This window comes from Pseudophryne corroboree, chromosome 4 (genome assembly GCF_028390025.1).
Source record: "Pseudophryne corroboree isolate aPseCor3 chromosome 4, aPseCor3.hap2, whole genome shotgun sequence".
NCBI classification, from domain to species: Eukaryota; Metazoa; Chordata; class Amphibia; order Anura; family Myobatrachidae; genus Pseudophryne; species Pseudophryne corroboree.
In genome coordinates this window covers 596,041,757-596,060,148 of record NC_086447.1, presented here as the reverse complement: position 1 = coordinate 596,060,148, position 18,392 = coordinate 596,041,757, and the positions used below count along the sequence as shown (strand labels likewise).

At 47.4% G+C, this 18,392-nt stretch overlaps 1 protein-coding gene across 1 annotated transcript in view; it reads left to right on the top strand.

Annotated features, from left to right (window-relative positions):
• The window catches only part of SFT2D1 (SFT2 domain containing 1), a 205,686-nt gene that overhangs the window by 82,353 nt on the left and 104,941 nt on the right, over positions 1-18,392 (top strand). The window lies entirely within an intron of this gene.

Sequence of the window (18,392 nt, the reverse complement as noted above, 5' to 3'; positions counted from 1 at the left end):
TCAGCCTCAGTCCTTTTGTCCCCATAAGGGCAAGCGGGCAAAAGGCCAGTCATATCTGCCATGGGATAGAGGAAAGGGAAGAAGACTGCAGCAGGCAGCCCTTTCCCAGAAACAGAAGCCCTCCACCGCTTCTGCCAAGTCCTCAGCATGACGCTGGGGCCGTACAAGCGGACTCAGGTGCGGTGGGGGGGGGGTCGTCTCAAGAGTTTCAGCACGCAGTGGGCTCACTCGCAAGTGGACCCCTGGATCCTACAAGTAGTATCCCAGGGGTACAGATTGGAAATTCGAGACGTCTCCCCCTCGCAGGTTCCTGAAGTCTGCTTTACCAACGTCTCCCTCCGACAGGGAGGCAGTAGTGGAAACAATTCACAAGCTGTATTCCCAGCAGGTGATAATCAAAGTACCCCTCCTACAACAAGGAAAGGGGTATTATTCCACACTATATTGTGGTACTGAAGCCAGACGGCTCGGTGAGACCTATTCTAAATCTGAAATAGTTGAACACTTACATACAAAGGTTCAAATCAAGATGGAGTCACTCAGAGCAGTGATAGCGAACCAGGAAGAAGGGGACTATATGGTGTCCCGGGACATCAGGGATGCTTACCTCCATGTCCCAATTTGCCCTTCTCACCAAGGGTACCTCAGGTTCGTGGTACAGAACTGTCACTATCAGTTTCAGACGCTGCCGGTTGGATTGTCCACGGCACCCCGGGTCCTTACCAAGGTAATGGCCGAAATGATGATTCTTCTTCAAAGAAAATGGACGATCTCCTGATAGGGGCAAGGTCCAGAGAACAGTTGGAGGTCGGAGTAGCACTATCTCAAGTAGTTCTACGACAGCACGGGTGGATTCTAAATATTCCAAAACCGCAGCTGTTTCCGACGACACGTCTGCTGTTCCTAGGGATGATTCTGGACACAGTCCAGAAAAAGGTGTTTCTCCCGGAGAAGAAAGCCAGGGAGTTATCCGAGCTAGTCAGGAACCTCCTAAAACCAGGAAAAGTGTCAGTGCATCATTGCACAAGGGTCCTGGGAAAAATGGTGGCTTCTTACGAAGCGATTCCATTCGGTAGATTTCACGCAAGAACTTTTCAGTGGGATCTGCTGGAAAAATGGTCCGGATCGCATCTTCAGATGCATCAGCGGATAACCCTGTCTCCAAGGACAAGGGTGTTTCTTCTGCGGTGGCTGCAGAGTGCTCATCTACTAAAGGGCCGCAGATTCGGCATTCAGGACTGGGTCCTGGTGACCACGGATGCCAGCCTGAGAGGCTGGGGAGCAGTCACACAGGGAAAACATTTCCAGGGAGTGTGATCAAGTCTGGAGACTTCTCTCCACATAAATATACTGAGCTAAGGGCAATTTACAATGTTCTAAGCTTAGCAAGACCTCTGCTTCAAGGTCAGCCGGTATTGATCCAGTGGGACAACATCACGGCAGTCGCCCACGTAAACAGACAGGGCGGCACAAGAAGCAGGAGGGCAATGGCAGAAACTGCAAGGATTCTTCGCTGGGCGAAAAATCATGTGATAGCACTGTCAGCAGTGTTCATTCCGGGAGTGGACAACTGGGAAGCAGACTTCCTCAGCAGGCACGACCTCCACCCGGGAGAGTGGGGACTTCATCGGGAAGTATTCCACATGATTGTGAACCGTTGGGAAAGACCAAAGGTGGACATGATGGCGTACCTCCTGAACAAAAAACTGGACAGGTATTGCGCCAGGTCAAGAGACCCTCAAGCAATATCTGTGGACGTTCTGGTAACACCGTGGGTGTACCAGTCTGTGTATGTGTTCCCTCCTCTGCTTCTCATAACCAAGGTACTGAGAATTATAAGACGTAGAGGAGTAAGAACTATACTCGTGGCTCCGGATTGGCCAAGAAGGACGTGGCACCCGGAACTTCAAGAAATGCTCACAGAGGACTCATTGCCTCTGCCGCTAAGAAGGGACTTGCTTCAGCAAGTACCAGGTCTGTTCCAAGACTTACCGCGGCTGCGTTTGACGGCATGGCGGTGGAACGCCAGATCCTAAGGGAAAAAGGCATTCCGGAAGAGGTCATTCCTACCCTGGTCAAAGCCAGGAAGGAGGTGACCGCAAAACATTATCACCACATGTGGCGAAAATATGTTGCGTGGTGTGAGGCCAGGAAGGCCCCACGAAGAAATTTCAACTCGGTCGATTCCTGCATTTCCTGCAAACAGGAGTGTCTATGGGCCTAAAATTGGGGTCCATTAAGGTTCAAATTTCGGCCCTGTCAATTTTCTTCCAGAAAGAATTGGCTTCAGTTCCTGAAGTCCAGAAGTTTGTCAAGGGAGTATTGCATATACAACCCCCTTTTTGTGCCTCCAGTGGCACTGTGGGATCTCAACGTAGTTCTGGGATTCCTCAAATCACATTTTAAACCGCTCAAATCTGTGGATTTGAAATATCTCACATGAAAAGTGACCATGCTGTTGGCCCTGGCCTCGGCCAGGCGAGTGTCAGAATTGGCGGCTTTGTCTCACAAAAGCCATATCTGATTGTCCATTCGGACAGGGCAGAGCTGCGGACTCGTCCCCAGTTTCTTCCTAAGGTGGTGTCAGCGTTTCACCTGAACCAGCTTATTGTGGTACCTGCGGCTACTAGGGACTTGGAGGACTCCAAGTTGCTAGATGTTGTCAGGGCCCTGAAAATATAGGTTTCCAGGACGGCTGGAGTCAGGAAATCTGACTCGCTGTTATCCTGTATGCACCCAACAAACTGGGTGCTCTTGCTTCTAAGCAGACGATTGCTCGTTGGATTTGTAGCACATTTCAACTTGCACATTCTGTGGCAGGCCTGCCACAGCCTAAATCTGTCAAGGCCCATTCCACAAGGAAGGTGGGCTCATCCTGGGCGGCTGCCCGAGGGGTCTCGGCATTACAACTCTGCCGAGCAGCTACGTGGTCGGGGGAAAACACGTTTGTAAAATTCTACAAATTTGATACCCTGGCTAAAGAGGACCTGGAGTTCTCTCATTCGGTGCTGCAGAGTCATCCGCACTCTCCCGCCCGTTTGGGAGCTTTGGTATAATCCCCATGGTCCTGACGGAGTCCCCAGCATCCACTAGGACGTCAGAGAAAATAAGATTTTACTTACCGATAAATCTATTTCTCGTAGTCCGTAGTGGATGCTGGGCGCCCATCCCAAGTGCGGATTGTCTGCAATACTTGTACATAGTTATTGTTACAAAAATCGGGTTATTATTGTTGTGAGCCATCTTTTCAGAGGCTCCGCTGTTATCATGCTGTTAACTGGGTTCAGATCACAGGTTGTACAGTGTGATTGGTGTGGCTGGTATGAGTCTTACCCGGGATTCAAAATCCTTCCTTATTGTGTACGCTCGTCCGGGCACAGTATCCTAACTGAGGCTTGGAGGAGGGTCATAGGGGGAGGAGCCAGTGCACACCACCTTATCCTAAAGCTTTTACTTTTGTGCCCTGTCTCCTGCGGAGCCGCTATTCCCCATGGTCCTGACGGAGTCCCCAGCATCCACTACGGACTACGAGAAATAGATTTATCGGTAAGTAAAATCTTATTTTTTGCCTATAGAGCATTTAAAAGATGCATTTCTATATATGCGAGATGCACAGCGGAATATTTGCCGACTGGCATCAAGTCTAAGTGCGTTGTCCATTTCTACCAGTAGAGGGTTATGGACACGTCAGTGGTCAGGTGATGCGTATTCCAAACGGCATTTGGAAGTATTGCTTTATTAAGGGGAGGAGTTATTTGGGGTCGGTCTTTCAGACCTGGTGGCCATGGCAACAGCTGGGAATTCCACGTTTGTACCCCAGGTCGCCTCTCAACATGAGAAGACGCCGTATTATCAGGCGCAGTCTTTTCGTGGACAAGCGGGCAAAAGGTTCCTCATTTCTGCCCCGTGACAGAGGGAGAGGAAAAAGGCTGCATAAATCAGCCAGTTCCCAGGAACAGAAACCCTCTCCCGCCTCTGCCAAGCCCTCAGTATACGCTGGGGCTTTACAAGCAGAATCAGGCACGGTGGGGGGCCCGTCTCAATGAATTTCAGCGCGCAGTGGGCTCACTCGCAAGTAGACCCCTGGATCCTTCAGGTGATATCTCAGGGGTACAAATTAGAATTCGAGACGTCTCCCCCTCGCCGTTTCCTAAAGTCGGCTTTACCGATGTCTCCTTCTGACAGGGAGACAGTTTTGGAAGCCATTCACAAGCTGTATTCCCAGCAGGTGATAATCAAGATACCCCTCCTGCAACAGGGAACGGGATATTATTCCACACTGTTGTGGTACCGAAGCCGGACGGCTCGGTGAGACCGATTCTAAATCTAAAATCTTTGAACACTTACATACAGAGGTTCAAATTCAAGATTGAGTCACTCAGAGCAGTGATTGCGAACCTGGAAGAAGGGGACTACATGATGTCTCAGGACATCAAGGATGCTTACCTTCATGTCAAAATTTACCCTTCTCACCAAGGGTACCTCAGGTTTATGGTACAGAACTGTCACTATCAGTTCAGACGCTGCCGTATGGATGGTCCACGGCACCCCGGGTCTTTACCAAGGTAATGGCCGAAATTATGATATTCCTTCGAAGGAAGGGAATTTTAGTTATCCCTTACTTGGACAATTCCCTGATAAGGGTAATATCCAGGGAACAGTTGGAGGTCGGTGTAGCACTATCTCAGGTAGTGTTGCGGCAGCACGATTGGATTCTCAATATTCCAAAATCGCACCTGGTTCCGACGACGTGTCTTCTGTTCCTAGGGATGATCCTGGACACAGTCCAGTAAAAGGTGTTTCTCCCGGAGGAGAAAGCCAGGGAGTTATCCGAGCTAGTCAGGAACCTCCTAAAACCGAGCCAAGTCTCAGTGCATCAATGCACAAGGGTTCTGGGTAAAATGGTGGCTTCCTACGAAGCAATCCCATTCGGCAGATTCCACGCAAGAACTTTCCAGTGGGACCTGCTGGACAAATGGTCCGGGTTGCATCTTCAGATGCATCAGCGGATAACCCTGTCACCAAGGACAAGGGTGTCCCTCCTGTGGTGGTTGCAGAGTGCTCATCTTCTAGAGGGCCGCAGATTAGGCATTCAGGACTGGGTCCTGGTGACCACGGATGCCAGCCTGCGAGGCTGGGGAGCAGTCACACAGGGAAGGAATATCCAGGGCTTATGGCCAAGCCTGGAGACATCACTTCACATAAATATCCTGGAGCTAAGGGACATTTACAATGCTCTAAGCTTAGCAAGACCTCTGCTTCAAGGTCAGCCGGTGTTGATCCAGTCGGACAACATCACGGCAGTCACCCACGTAAACAGACAGGGTGGCACAAGAAGCAGGAGGGCAATGGCAGAAGCTGCAAGGATTCTTCGCTGGGCGGAAAATCATGTGATAGCACTGTCAGCAGTATTCATTCCGGGAGTGGACAACTGGGAAGCAGACTTCCTCAGCACGACCTCCACCCGGGAGAGTGGGGACTTCACCCAGAAGTCTTCCACATGATTAAAAACTCGACAGGTATTGCGCCAGGTCCAGGGACCCTCAGGCAATAAGCTGTAGACGCTCTGGTAACACCGTGGGTGTACCAGCCAGGGTATGTGTTCCCTCCTCTGCCTCTCATACCCAAGGTACTGAGATTGATAAGATGGAGAGGAGTAAGCACTATATTCGTGGTTCCGGATTGGCCAAGGAGGACTTGGTAACCGGAACTTCAAGAGATGCTCACGGAGGATCCGTGGCCTCTACCTCTAAGAAGGGACCTGCTCCAGCAAGGACCCTGTCTGTTCCAAGACTTACCGCGGCTGCGTTTGACGGCATGGCGGTTGAACGCCGGATCCTGAAGGAAAAAAGGCATTCCGGATGAAGTCACACCTATCCTGATCAAAGCCAGGAAGGATGTAACCGCAAAAACATTATCACCGCAATTGGCGAAAATATGTTGCGTGGTGCGAGGCCAGTAAGGCCCGACGGAGGAAATTCAACTGGGTCGATTCCTACATTTCCTGCAAACAGGAGTGTCTATGGGCCTGAAATTGGGGTCCATTAAGGTTCAAATTTCGGCCCTGTCAATTTTCTTCCAAAAAGAACTAGCTTCAGTCCCTGAAGTTCAGACGTTTGTAAAAGGGGTACTGCATATACAGCCTCCTTTTGTGCCTCCAGTGGCACTTTGGGATCTCAATGTAGTTTTGGGTTCCAAAAGTCACATTGGTTTGAACCACTTAAATCTGTGGAGTTAAAATATCTCACTTGAAAAGTGGTCATGCTGTTGGCCCTGGCCTGGGCCAGGCGCGTGTCAGAATTGGCGGCTTTATCCTGAAAAAGCCCTTATCTGATTTTCCATTCGGACAGGGCGGAATTGAGGACTCGTCCTCAGTTTCTCCCCAAGGTGGTTTCAGCGTTTCACCTGAACCAACCTATTTGTGGTGCCTGCGGCTACTAGGGACTTGGAGGCCTCCAAGTTGCTAGACGTTGTCATGGCCCTGAAAATATATGTTTCCAGGACGGCTGGAGTCAGGAAATCTGACTCGCTGTTTATCCTGTATGCACCCAACAAGCTGGGTGCTCCTGCTTCTAAGCAGACTATTGCTCGTTGGATTTGTAGTACAATTCAGCTTGCACATTCTGTGGCAGGCTTGCCACAGCCAAAAATCTGTAAATGCCCACTCCACAAGGAAGGTGGGCTCATCTTGGGCGGCTGCCCGAGGGGTCTCGGCTTTACAACTTTGCCGAGCAGCTACTTGGTCAGGAGCAAATACGTTTGTAAAATTCTACAAAATTGATATCCTGGCTGAGGAGGACCTGGAGTTCTCTCATTTGGTGCTGCAGAGTCATCCGCACTCTCCCGCCCGTTTGGGAGCTTTGGTATAATCCCCATGGTCCTTACGGAGTCCCCAGCATCCACTTAGGACGTTAGAGAAAATAAGAATTTACTTACCGATAATTCTATTTCTCATAGTCCGTAGTGGATGCTGGGCGCCCATCCCAAGTGCGGTTTGTCTGCAATACTTGTACATAGTTATTGTTACAAAAATCGGGTTATTATTGTTGTGAGCCATCTTTCAGAGGCTCCTCTGTTATCATGCTGTTAACTGGGTTCAGATCACAGGTTATACGGTGTGATTGGTGTGGCTGGTATGAGTCTTACCCGGGATTCAAAATCCTTCCTTATTGTGTACGCTCGTCCGGGCACAGTATCCTAACTGAGGCTTGGAGGAGGGTCATGGGGGGAGGAGCCAGTGCACACCAGATAGTCCTAAAGCTTTCTTTAGATGTGCCCAGTCTCCTGCGGAGCCGCTATTCCCCATGGTCCTTACGGAGTCCCCAGCATCCACTACGGACTATGAGAAATAGAATTATCGGTAAGTAAATTCTTATTTAAAATGCCCAGTCTCCTGCGGAGCCCGTCTATTCCCCATGGTCCTTACGGAGTTTCCAGCATCCACTACGGACTGCGAGAAATAGATTTACCGGTAAGTAAAATCTTATTTTTCTCACAAACAAGGCCTTTAACCAAACTACACCTATGTACATCTCTTCGCTTATCTCAAAATATCTCCCAACCCGACCTCTTCGCTCTTCACAAGATCTATGTCTCAAATTCACACTCATTACTCGCTCTCATGCGTGATAGCAGAACTTTCTTCGGGGCTGCACCCACTCTGTGTAATGCCCTACCACGCACAATAAGGCTTTACTCTAGACTCCAAACCTGTAAGCATTCCCCTGAAAACTCGCGTTTATCAAATCCCAGAACCGCTCACATAACCTTCATAAGCTTTCCTATCCAATTATATCCCCACTGTACAGTCCACACATATCCTCACATATATTATCTTTCTTCACTTTGAAGAAAGAGAAACCACCTGACCCTGGTTCATCATTGCTGTGATATGATATGCAGCCCACCGAGAACCTTTGCATTCTGGTGGACAACTATGCAATATAAAGCGCCTATACTTGTGTATCAATGCCTATTTCCCCATAGATGGTAAGCGTGCAAGCAGGGCCTTCCTACTTCTATTACTGTTTGTTATTACCCAGTTTTATTTTATAATTTTGTCCAATTGTAAAGCGCAACAGAATTTGCTGCACTATATAAGAAACTGTTAATAAATCAATAAAATAAATAAATAATACTAACTATGCAGACACATTTCAATTGCATCTACTCTTGCTAACAGTGAGGGAAATTCAGGTGTTTGTTTGGGTGTATGATGGAGCTACTCAATTGCTGCCATGATCGTGCAGACTGCTGCGGATGCCCGTTATCTCTGCTTGCACCCTCCTGAGGTGGTGAGCAGATATGTGTGAAAAGTTTGGGTGCATTTCGGAACTGCGCCTGAATAGTAATGGGCACTCAGGCCCAGATTTATCAGGCCTTGGAGAGTGATGAACAGCACGGTGATAAAGTTCCAGCCAATCACCTCCTATCTGTCATGTTACATGATGTGGAAAAAGCAGGTGATTGGCTGGTACTTTATCACCGTGCTGTTTATCACTCTCCAAGGCTTGATAAATCTGGCACCTGCCGTCACAATGTATTGAATATCGTCCAGTCTAAAGTGACAGGAGATTGGGCACCAGTGTGGGCAAACAAAACAATTGACTCCCGAGTGAATTTGTCAAGGGCCCTGAGAGTTTAACATTCATGTGAATGAGAAGTTACTGGAGAGATGTTTGACATGCCTGAACAAAGCATAACTGACAAGAAACAGGGTCATCTACTCAGTTTTAGGCATATTGGGGAACCTGTTTGCTGCACTATATGATATTTTGACAGCCATCATGGTGACATTGTCATAATGTTGACATTTTTTATGTAGACCGTGATGAAATAAAGACATGTATGAATGTTGACATATCATCCCTGGTAGCCCACTGGTCATTTACTTGCTCCTAACGGCTGCAGCAACTTCTGGGTCAAAGCTTTGATCCTCAGGTGTTATTTCTCCCATAATCCTAATCCCTAACCTTCACCTGCAGCCTAACCCTTATGTCAACATTCCAGATGTTTATATGTTGCCTGTTGACATTTTAACAATTTTGACATAACTCTCGACATTGTCATTGTCAACCTTTTGACTGCATCCTTGTCGGTCTCAATGAGGTCCAGTAAGTAACAAACCCATTTTAATGATTTCTGTTTTATGTAGAATTAACTTTAACATGCAGCTGTCAGTGGTGGAATGCACTACATTTGTGGCACCATCATATTACTTGGAAGCTACTGGCCGAGATGGTTCTCGTACTAATACTTGGCAAATACCCCGGGAAAATAGAATGTCTTATAGGCATGTAATACCCTCTTTACAGCAACAAAGTTATTGGTCACACAAATTTAGCCTGATTCTTAGTCACACGTGACCTCGATGTCTATCGCTGTTGAGCTTTTTCGTTACTTTACTATACTACGTATGCATCTTAGTTGCACTGCCTTGTTGCACAGAGTGCATGCGCACAGAGGCACAGTTGTGATTGAGACACACGGTCTCACAGATATCTGGAAAATGTATTGGGCTGTGATTGTGCGGACATGCAAGTGTATCACTGAAGTGGTTGCTCAGAAACATAATTGCTTAGGAACATACTCTGACACACAATCTGCACCTAGCATGGGGCTGGTGCAAGTTTATATGGTGAAACTGATGGTTGTGTCTAAAGAGGTATTTGAGCACCTAAAGGCACCTCGTTTATTACACAGTCTTTACACCAGAATAAGGGCATGTAGCAGCATTTCCACATAGTTGCAGAAGCAATCTTGATAAATGACACAGACAAAGTCCTCTCAGTAGTACGCCCACATTACTTCGTATGGGCTGCAAAGGGCCTGTTCGTATGCCGTTTCTATCAGCTGCAAACAGAATGAAACGCCTCCAGTTTGCTCAGGAACACAGGAATTAGATAGTAAATGATTGGAAATAGGTCATGTGGTCTGTCTAATAGCATTTTCAATCACACAATACGGATGGTCGTGTGGAGGATATGGAGACAAACTGCATAAAAGCATGGACACTATTTGCACCATCACGATTTTTCATCTGGTTGGAAACATTATCGAGATGTATTTTTTTGCATTTGGCCTAATATTCCCCATGAAACATATTATAAATAGGCTTCTCTGGTAGTCACTTTTAGTTTTTAAAGTTCTGTTCCGTTTATTTGTGGAAATAGTATTGCTGAACGGAGACAGCACTCAGGATAAAAAATGAGACATCAAGCTGCTTGCTTGTACCACTGTATGAGTGCATGAACTTTTTTTCCTCAGAATATTCCTGCATTGAAATGTTGGTACAAGCAAAGCAGCCTCTTGTGGTGTTTTTTCTTTCTCTCTAACATCCTAGTGGATGCTGGGGACTCCGTAAGGACCATGGGGAATAGACTGGCTCCGCAGGAGACTGGGCACTCTAAAGAAAGATTAGGTATTATCTGGTGTGCACTGGCTCATCCCTCTATGCCCCTCCTCCAGACCTCAGTTAGAATATGTGCCCGGCCAGAGCTGGGTGCTCCTAGTGGGCTCTCCTGAGCTTACTAGTAAAGAAAGTATTTTGTTAGGTTTTTTATTTTCAGAGAGCTTCTGCTGGCAACAGACTGTCTGCTACGTGGGACTGAGGGGAGAGAAGCAAACCTACTAACTGTGGCTAGGTTGCGCTTCTTAGGCTACTGGACACCATTAGCTCCAGAGGGATCGAACACAGGACCCTAACCTTGATCATCCGTTCCCGGAGCCGCGCCGCCGTCCCCCTCGCAGAGCCAGAAGTACAGAAGCAGCAGAAGCAAGAAGACATCGAAATCGGCGGCAGAAGACTCCTGTCTTCACTACAGGTAGCGCACAGCACTGCAGCTGTGCGCCATTGCTCCCGCAGCTCACCCACACACTTCGGTCACTGTAGGGTGCAGGGCGCAGGGGGGGGCGCCCTGGGCAGCAATTAAGATACCTGATGGCAAAAGTATACATATATACAGTCAGACACTGTATATATGTACGAGCCCCCGCCATTTTTACACATATGAAGCGGGACAGAAGCCCGCCGCTGAGGTGGCGGGGCCTTCTTCCTCAGCACACCAGCGCCATTTTCTCTTCACAGCTCCGCTGGAAGGGCGCTCCCCAGGCTCTCCCCTGCAGTATACAAGTGCAATAGAGGGTAAAAAAGAGAGGGGGGGCACATAAATTTAGGCGCATATATATGTATATAAAAAACAGCAGCTACTGGGTAAACACTAAGGTACAGTATAATCCCTGGGTTAATAGCGCTGGGGTGTGTGCTGGCATACTCTCTCTCTGTCTCTCCAAAGGGCCTTGTGGGGGAACTGTCTTCAAATAGAGCATCCCCTGTGTGTGTGGTGTGTCGGTACGTGTGTGTCGACATGTCTGAGGTAAAAGGCTCCCCTAAGGAGAAGATAGAGCAAATACACCTGTTTGGATATGTGTAAGTGCTAAGGTGAAATTATTGCACAAAGGATTAGAGAACAGACAGGAAATCTACCCATGTCTGTCCCTATGGCACAGAGACTTTCAGAGTCTCACAATGCTCACTATCCAAAATAATAAACACTGATATCGACACGGAGTTTGACTCCAGTGTCGACTACGATTTATGCAAAGTTACAGCCAAATGGCAGAAAGGTATTCAATACATGGCTATTGTAATATAAGATGATTTGCATATCACTGATGACTCATTTGTCCCTGACACAAGGGTACACATGTTTAAGGGGAAGAAAGCTGAGGTAAATTTCCCTCCTCTCATGAGGAAAAAGAGCGGGAATCTTCAGACAAGAGACTGCAGCTTCCCACAAAGAATTCTCAGGCAGTATCCTTTCCCTACTAGGGCCAGGATGTGATGGGAATCTTCCCCTAGGGTGTCACTAGCTATTCTCAAGGATCCTGCAGATAAGCGTGTACAGTCTGAAACACTACTCAGACCGGCGATTATGTCAGCATGGGTTTATAGCGCTGTGACAGCGTGGACAGGTACCTTATCAGCAGAGACCCCAGTATGCATATAGATATAGATATATATATATATATATATGTTAAAGATGCTGTCTTAAGAGATGTGTGTGTGTGTATGTATGTATATATATATATATATATATATATATATATATATATATATATATATAGCCAAAAGAAAGAGGCGGCACTCCCAGCGTTTTTCAATAGTGCAAATACTTTATGGTCATAAACGACGTTTCGGGGGGTCTCACCCCGTCATCAGGATAACAGTGCAATGTACATAAACAAATATTTATACTTACATGCTGTCCGTGTCACACCTGACGCCGGCTGCAGCCCACGGACGCCCGCACCGACTTCCGGATCCAGGGCCCTGACGTCACCGGAACCCGCGAGGTCACGTGGGTCCACACCAGGCAGTCTGGGGGAAACGAACAGCAGGTGTTTATATGTCACCATGGTAACCAAATGCAAAACAGTGAAACAATACATAAGATGTGAGGAAACAAGCCCCACAATGAGACAGTGAAAACAAACTACAATCAAATAAAATAAAGTTACAGACAACATGATGAAGCACAAACTGTGGGCTATAAAGACAATAAATCTTAATGCTAAATGAAAATACAAATAAATATACATATATATAAATCCGAAACCTGCAACAGCAAAGGAGTACATGAATAGGATGTAACGCGACTTTGAATAAAATGATCTCATGTGCATAAGAAAAACAACTGCAGAATAAAAACTTCACTTAGTTAAGAGACATTGGGCATTGCTTTGAATAAAATGATCTCATGTACATAAGAAAAATGAATCACAGCTGCAGAATAACAACTTCTCTTAGTTAAGAGACATTGGGCATTGCTCAAATGATAAACATTGTTTAAATAAATGCCGACAAACTTAGTGATTCATTCAGTCCTTTAGGGTTCACGGTATCAAGGGTATAGATCCACCAAGCCTCTAATTGTAATAGCTTCTTACCCCTGTCACCTCCTCGCAGAGACTTGGGCACCTGCGCAATCATTCTGTATCTTAATGTCGCCAGACTATGTCTGGCCTGCGCAAAGTGTCTGGCCACTGCTTGATCGCTGGTGCCAGAAACCAATGCTGCCCTAATGGCAGTCCTGTGTTGGGCAATCCTTTCTTTAAATTGCCTTTCTGTCTTGCCCACGTGGGCAAGACAGAAAGGCAATTTAAAGAAAGGATTGCCCAACACAGGACTGCCATTAGGGCAGCATTGGTTTCTGGCACCAGCGATCAAGCAGTGGCCAGACACTTTGCGCAGGCCAGACATAGTCTGGCGACATTAAGATACAGAATGATTGCGCAGGTGCCCAAGTCTCTGCGAGGAGGTGACAGGGGTAAGAAGCTATTACAATTAGAGGCATGGTGGATCTATACCCTTGATACCGTGAACCCTAAAGGACTGAATGAATCACTAAGTTTGTCGGCATTTATTTAAACAATGTTTATCATTTGAGCAATGCCCAATGTCTCTTAACTAAGAGAAGTTGTTATTCTGCAGCTGTGATTCATTTTTCTTATGTACATGAGATCATTTTATTCAAAGCAATGCCCAATGTCTCTTAACTAAGTGAAGTTTTTATTCTGCAGTTGTTTTTCTTATGCACATGAGATCATTTTATTCAAAGTCGCGTTACATCCTATTCATGTACTCCTTTGCTGTTGCAGGTTTCGGATTTATATATATGTATATTTATTTGTATTTTCATTTAGCATTAAGATTTATTGTCTTTATAGCCCACAGTTTGTGCTTCATCATGTTGTCTGTAACTTTATTTTATTTGATTGTAGTTTGTTTTCACTGTCTCATTGTGGGGCTTGTTTCCTCACATCTTATGTATTGTTTCACTGTTTTGCATTTGGTTACCATGGTGACATATAAACACCTGCTGTTCGTTTCCCCCAGACTGCCTGGTGTGGACCCACGTGACCTCGCGGGTTCCGGTGACGTCAGGGCCCTGGATCCGGAAGTCGGTGCGGGCGTCCGTGGGCTGCAGCCGGCGTCAGGTGTGACACGGACAGCATGTAAGTATAAATATTTGTTTATGTACATTGCACTGTTATCCTGATGACGGGGTGAGACCCCCCGAAACGTCGTTTATGACCATAAAGTATTTGCACTATTGAAAAACGCTGGGAGTGCCGCCTCTTTCTTTTGGCTACATTGGGATTCACCGTCTCAAGGAGGGCACCCCAGCCAGCTATTCTAAGGTGTCGCTGTCCCTTTGAGTGCCGGGTTGCACAGTGGTATATATATATATATATATATATATATATATATATATATATATATATATATATATATATATATATATATATATATCATGCCCAAAGAGACATGAGTATACTGGGTCCTAGAGTCAAAGCTATGTCGATTTCTGCTTGACTTGTCCTGTAGAATATGCAATGGACAGATGATGCCGACTTAAGAGGCATATGCAAGGCTGAGGATTGTGTGGAGAAGGGTTCTCAGACCTGGTCTCCGCATCTATAGCTGGTAATTCTGATATTTTGCCTTATATTCCTGCACAGCCTAGGAAAGCACGGCATTATCAAATGCAGCCTTTCGAATAAAGAAACAAGATTGTACGAGGTGCGTCCTTTCTTGCCAGAGGCGGGGGCAGAGGAAAGAAGCTGCACAACACAGCTAGTTCCCACGTAACAGAAGTCCTCCCCGGCCTCTACAAAAATCCACCGCATGTCGCTGAGGCTCCACAGGCGGAGCTAGGCCCGGTGGGGGCACGCCTTCGTAAGTTCAGCCACAAGTGGGTTCGCTCCCTGTTAGATACCTGGGCAATAGATATTGTGTCTCAGGGATACAAGCTGGACTTGGAGAATATGCCCGCTCACCGACGGCTCTGCCGGCTTCCCCCCACGAGAGGTAAACAGTGTTAACTGCAATTCACTAACTGTATCTTCAACAGGTGGTGGTCAAGGTTCCCCTCCTTCGACAAGGAGGGGGTTATTATTCGACCATGTGGTAGTCCCGAAACCAGACGGTTCGGTCAGACCCATATTGAATTTAAAATCCCTGAATTTATACCTGAAAAGGTTCAAGTTCAAGATGGAACCGCTAAGAGCGGTCATGGCAAGCCTGAAAGGGGGAGATTTTATGATGACTCGGGACATAAAGGATGCATACCTTCATGTCCCCATTTATCCACCTCATCAGGTGTACCTCAGAATTGCGGTACGGATTCTCATTACCAATCTCAGAGTTGCCGTTTGGTCTCTCCATGGCCTGGAGAATATTCACCAAGGTAATGGCGGAAATGATGGTGCTCCTACGGAAGCAAGGTGTCACTATTATCACGTACTTGGACGATCTCATAAAAGCGAGATCAAGAGAGCAGTTGCTGAACAGTGTATCGCTTTCTCTGGAAGTGTAACGGCAACACGGCTGGATTCTGTATGTTCCAAAGTCACAGTTGGTTCTTACAGCTCATCTGCCTCTCCTAGGCATGATCCTAGACACAGACCAGAAAAGGGTTTACCTCCCGATAGAGAGAGCTCAGGAGCTCGTGACACTGGTCAGGAATCTATTAAAACCAAAACGGGTGTCAGTGCATCACTGCACTCGAGTCCTGGGAAGGAGGGTGGCATCATATGAGGCCATTCTCTTCGGCAGGTTCCATACGAGGACTGTCCAATGGGACTTACTGGACAAGTGGTCCGGATCACATCTTTAGATGCATCGGTTAATCACTCTATCCCCCAGGGTCAGGGTGTCTCTCCTGTGGTGGCTGCAGAGTGCTCACCTTCTCGAAGGTCGCAGTTTCGGCATTCAGGACTGGGTCCTGGTGACCACGGATGCAAGCCTCCAAGGGTGGGGGGCAGTCACACAGGGAAGAAATTTTCAAGGGCTGTGGTCAAGGCAGGAGACTTGCCTTCACATCAATATCCTGGAACTAAGGGCCATATACAACGCCCTAAGTCAAGCGGAGACCCTGCTTCGCGACCAACCGGTTCTGATTCAGTCAGACAATATCACCGCAGTGGCTCATGTAAACCGCCAAGGCGGCACAAGGAGCAGGGTGGTGATGGTAGAAGCCACCAGAATTCTTCGCTGGGCGGAGAATCACGTGCAAGCATCTGTCAGCAGTGTTCATTCCAGGAGTGGACAACTGGGAAGCAGACTTCCTCAGCAGACACGACCTCCACCCGGGAGAGTGGGGGCTTCATCACGAAGTCTTCACTCAGATTACAGATCAATGGGAATTGCCACAGGTGGAGATGATGGCATCCCGTCTCAAGTATTGCGCCAGGTCAAAGGACCCTCAGGCGATAGCTGTGGACGCACTAGTAACACCGTGGGTGTTCCAGTCGGTCTATGTGTTTCCTCCTCTTCCTCTCATACCCAAGGTGCTGAGAATCGTAAGGAAAAGTGGAGTGAGAACAATACTCATTGTTCCGGATTGGCCAAGAAGGACTTGGTACCCGGTACTGCAAGATATGCTCACAGAGGACCCAGGGCCTCTACCTCCTAGACAGGGCCTGTTGCAACAGTGACCCTGTCTGTTTCAAGACTTACCGCGGCTGCGTTGGAAGACATGGCGGTTGAACGCCGGATCCTAGCGGAAAAAAAGCATTCCGGAGGAGGTTATTCCTACGCTGATAAAGGCTAGGAAGGACGTGACAGCAAAGCATTATCACCGTATATGGCGAAAATATGTTGCTTGGTGTGAGGCCAGGAAGGCCCCTACAGAGGAATTCCAGCTGGGCAGGTTTCTGCACTTGCTACAGTCTGGAGTGACTATGGGCTTGAAGCTGGGATCCATAAAGGTCCAGATTTCGGCCTATCCATTTTCTTTCAAAAGGACCTGGCTTCTCTTCCTGAAGTTCAGACGTTTGTTAAGGGAGTGCTGCATATTCAGCCCCTTTTGTGCCACTAGTGGCACCTTGGGATCTCAACGTGGTGTTGGGTTTCCTGAAATCCCACTGGTTTGAGCCACTTAAGACCGTGGAACTAAAGTATCTCACGTGGAAAGTGGTCATGCTGTTGGCCTTAGCATCGGCTAGGCGTGTGTCAGAATTGGCGGCTTTGTCATGTAAAAGCCCCTATCTGATCTTCCATATGGACAGAGCAGAATTGCGGACTCGTCCACAATTTCTGCCAAAGGTGGTGTCATCTTTTCATTTAAACCAACCTATTGTGGTGCCTGCGGCTACTCGTGACTTGGAGGACTCCAAGTTGCTGGACGTAGTCCGGGCTTTGAAGATTTATGTCACCAGAACAGCTGGAGTCAGGATGACGGACTCGCTGTTTATCCTGTATGCATCCAACAAGCTGGGTGCTCCTGCTTCAAAGCAAACTATTGCTCGCTGGATCTGTAACACGATTCAGCAGGCTCATTCTGCGGCAGGATTGCCGCATCCAAAATCGGTAAAAGCCTATTCCACAAAGAAGGTGGGCTCTTCTTGGGCGGCTGCCCGAGGGGTCTTCGCTTTACAGCTTTGCCGAGCTGCTACTTGGTCGGTATCAAACACATTTGCAAAATTCTATAAGTTTGATACCCTGGCTGAGGAGGACCTTGTGTTTGCCCATTCGGTGCTGCAGAGTCATCCGCACTCTCCCGCCCGTTTGGGAGATTTTGGTATAATCCCCATGGTCCTTACGGAGTCCCCAGCATCCACTAGGACGTTAGAGAAAATAAGAATTTACTCACCGGTAATTCTATTTCTCGTAGTCTGTAGTGGATGCTGGGCGCCCGTCCCAAGGCCCTCATTCCGAGTTGTTCGCTCGCAAGCTGCTTTTAGCAGCTTTACACACGCTAAGCCGCCGCCTACTGGGAGTGAATCTTAGCTTCTTAAAATTGCGAACGAAATATTCGCAATATTGCGAAAAGACATCTCTGTGCAGTTTCTGAGTAGCTCCAGACTTACTCTGCCAGTGCGATCAGTTCAGTGCTTGTCGTTCCTGGTTTGACGTCAAACACACCCAGCGTTCGCCCAGACACTCCTCCGTTTCTCCAGCCACTTCTGCGTTTTTCCCAGAAACGGTAGCGTTTTTTCCCACACGCCCATAAAACGGCCAGTTTCCGCCCAGAAACACCCACTTCCTGTCAATCACATTACGATCACCAGAACGCAGAAAAAAACGTGAGTAAAATACCTAACTGCATAGCAAATTTACTTGGCGCAGCCGCACTGCGGACATTGCGCATGCGCACTAAGCGGAAAATCGCTGCGATGCGAAAAAATTTACCGAGCGAACAACTCGGAATGACCACCCAAGTGCGGACTTTCTGCAATACGTGTATATAGTTATTGCTTAATAAAGGGTTATTGTTATGAGCCATCCGTTGAGTGATGCTCGGTTGTTGTTCATACTGTTAACTGGGTAAAAAGTTATCACTAGTTGTACGGTGTGATTGGTGTGGCTGGTATGAGTCTTACCCTGG